Raw genomic sequence first — 3,712 nt, forward strand, 5'->3', positions numbered from 1 at the left:
TTTTTTGACAGTAGCTTTTCCTTTCTTAAATTCATCATCGTGAAATGTACCCACACCCATTTGTATCCAGTCCGAGTTGGAGCAGCGGGTGATGCTGCTAAATGGAATATTCACTCTCCAACTCTTACATTCAGCTGGAAGTGATTGGGTGTTTGTTCATCCACTTATTTTAGAAAGCTTTTGTCTGTACACAGTGAAAAGGTTGTTAGGATCGTAATAATAATTGAAACAAAATGAGCAGCTTTTATCTTCGCAGCCAGGCAGACTGTGAGTCTGCCGTTCATGACAGTAAAACTGGCTGGGTCGTAAGCTTGGGGCAGTGCTTCAAACAAGGGAGGGGCAGTGGATAGATTAACTCGTAGCTTCCATCAGTGAGGGCAGACAGGCTGCTGAGCTTGGGGAGCGTGGTGGGGAGCAGGCTGGGATCCTTCTAAAGCACGTGCTGCGTGTGTCCGCCTGTGCACAGCAGGGCTGTGCTGTGCTGCTGCTCAGAGTGCTGTGTGCCTGCAAGGTGTGTGCAGCTCTGCCCTGCACCGTGCTGCTGTCCTGCTCAGGTTAGTGAGCCCCTGAACTTTGCTCGCTACGACATTTTCTTCTCTTCCTCCTCTGAAATAAAAAAAAGCAGAACACAGGGTGTGTTCGAGCAAATATGTCCCAGGAAGTGGTAAGCTTGCTTTATTTTCTGTATGTTCTTAATCCATACATTGATTTTGTGTTCTGGGGAAATGAATGTGAACAGCAGCATGAATTAAAAAAGCTATGGTCGCTGTATGATTTTTTTTAGGTTGCATTTAATGTACTTTGCATATGCTCTGTTTTAGAGCTGTTTGTGTAACAAAATGGTTTGGTTTTGATTTAGGTGAACTTCTTTCCAATGTACAGAGACAGGCAGGAATTGCAGTCAGCTACAGTGCTTGGGTGAAGGATTCCTTTAAACAACGGCTGTTTGGTTTTGAGAGCTTTTTTCTTGTTCAGCTTCCCGGTCCGTGTGGTGGTCAGTGTATAGAAAACACAACCCAAACCCCCTCTGCTCTGCCTCACAGCCCTCCTCCGCCCGGCCCTTCTCACTGGGAGCAGTTCCAGCTATGGCAGAGCTGAGCTGCTGCCTCAGGGCTGCGGTGGTGCAAGGTCCCGGCGAGCTGCGAGCCCGTGAGGGAAGCTGTGCCTGAAAGCTCCTTCAAATGTAGCAGTGTCCTCTGCAATTCCTTTGCAAAAATAGCACGTGGGCCTCACCCAGATCTATAACCAGGAACTGTAGAGCCAGGAGGGATTGCAGGCGAGGTAAAGACACTTGTCTCAGTTCTGCCTAATTCTCATTTTCTTACAACTAGTAAAGTAACAGTTGAAAAAATGGATGAATAACTATAAACCTCTGTACTTACTGTCTGTGTGATGGGCCGTGCAGTTAGGAAGCAGACATGGGGGTCCTCAAGACAGAAGTCAGAAGGAGTGTGTTTTGTTACAGCAATGCAATAAAATGCATCTGTTTCCAGAACTTCCAGATTGGCTCTTCTGCTGTGTGTCACAGCAGGCTGTGTGTTTGGACACCTGTTCAGCCTGAATTCTTTGCATTCAAGTAATGCTTGGAGAAAATTAAATGTACACTAATAAATCAATCCAGCAGTCGAGGGATGCTTTGGTTTATGTAGCCTTCTCCTTTCTTTTCTGTTGTTTTGAGGAAATTGGCACAGACTAGGCTTGCTAGGGGATGAGAGGCTTAGGAGTATGGAGACTTCTTTGGCTTCCTGGTGAGGGGAAAGTTGGTTTGGTGGGAAAGCAGCTCTTGCTTTGAAGAAGCTGCTGTGTGTTTTTTTTTCCCTTAAAAAAGAAAATATGTAAAATCAAAAGTTACGTAATTTTGGGTTTAGTGCTGAGTGCATGAGAAATGATGGCCACAAGCAGGCTCTGTTTGCCCTGATAAGGAGTAAAGCAGGGATTGTGAGATGTGTTACTGGCAACTGTGGGGAGTCCACGATTCCTGCTGGTTTCCTTCCAGCTCTTGGAGAAACCAGCACTGCTGGAGGGCACCTTTCTGGTGAGCCGCTCAGGGGGACTGGGCTGGTTTTGGGAGCACCCAGGCAGGGCTGCCTGGGCTGTTCCCAGTCCCAGCTATTGAGCGGGATGGTAACTGGGATTACTGCGATGGCGAGGTGAGAGAGAGTTCTCAGCTATTTGTTGTTCTGTCCTGAGCAAAACAGGTATGAAGGTGAATGGCTTGGGCGTGCCTTGCTTATGATGGAATGGAACCTTTGTTTCAAAAAAGGAATTAAGAAGACAAAACACACTGCCACATAAAGCCAATGACATTCAAGCAGATGTGTGTAGTAGTTCTTGTTAGGATTCAGAGCTCATTGCGGATTACTTTTGTTTATATGGATCTTTCTGTCTGTTTCTGCCTACAACTATGTCTGCTTATGTCTGTTCTGTCTACAAGTGTTTATGAGGGTGGATAGTGATAGGACAAGGGAATGGTTTTAAAGTGAGCCAGGGGAGGTTTAGGTTGGATGTGAGGAGGAAGTTTTTCATGCAGAGGGTGGTGAGGCAGTGGAACAGGTTGCCCAAGGAGGCTGTGGATGCCCCATCCCTGCAGGCATTCAAGGCCAGGCTGGATGTGGCTCTGGGCAGCCTGGGCTGCTGGTTGGCGACCTGCACACAGCAGGGGGTTGGGACTGGATGAGCGCTGTGGGCCTTTGCAACCCAGGCCGTTCTGGGATTCTGTGATTTGTGGTTGAAATGTTTGGGTTTATGCAAGGTGAGGCCTTGTGAAGTCTTTCTGTAAAGTAACCTGTCTCACATAGTTTGGAAAAGCAAAGCTGTGAGGTGAATTTGAGCTTACACGTGGTCTGAACTGCCTTGCAGAGCTCCTGTTAGACACGAGGAAAGGTTAGACATGAGGAAGAACTTTTTCTCTCAGAGAGTGGTCAGGCACTGGAATGGCCGCACAGGGAGGTGGTGGAGTCGCCGTCCCTGGCAGTGCTCAAGAGGCGTCTGGACGAGGAGCCGCGAGATCTGGTTTAGTGCCTGTGGTAGCAGTGGTGATGGGAGCGCAGTTGGACTAGGTGATCTTATAGGTGTTTTCCAACCTTGTGATTCTATGATTCTATGATTCTATGTTGTGGATGTGTTTTCCTGGCGCAAGTGTTTGTGGGTGCCTCTGTGGTAGCTGAGGTCCCAGGGTTCTTGTGCCATGATTGGGAGTGGAAGGAACACAACAGATCTTGTGATGTCTTTACTGTATTCACACTGGGATCTATTGCTTTATTTGTGTAAGGTGCAAATATGTGCATTATTTCATTCCATCAGCAAAGGAGTGGCCAGCAGGGACAGGGAGGTGTTTGTCCCCCTCTGCTCTGCTCTTGTGAGGCCCCATCTGTAGTGCTGTGTCCAGGTCTGGAGGCCCCAGTACAACAAAGGGAGCTGCTGGAGAGGGTCCAGAGGAGCCACAAAGATGATCAGGGGGCTGCAGCACCTCCACTACAAAGACAGGCTGAGGGAGCTGGGCTTGTTCAGCATGGAGAAGAGAAGCTGCGGGGTGACCTCAGTGCAGCCTGCAGGACCTAAAGGGAGCCTACAGACAGGAGGGGAGTCAGCTCTTGGAAAGGGGAGATAACAGCAGGACAAGGGGAATGGTTGGAAGTTGAGGGAGGGCAGATTTCAGTTGGATGTGAGGGGGAAGTTGTTTGCTGTGAGAGTGGTGAGGTGCTGGAACAGC

The sequence above is a fragment of the Meleagris gallopavo genome, chromosome 2 (assembly GCF_000146605.3).
Source record: "Meleagris gallopavo isolate NT-WF06-2002-E0010 breed Aviagen turkey brand Nicholas breeding stock chromosome 2, Turkey_5.1, whole genome shotgun sequence".
Taxonomy (NCBI): Eukaryota; Metazoa; Chordata; class Aves; order Galliformes; family Phasianidae; genus Meleagris; species Meleagris gallopavo.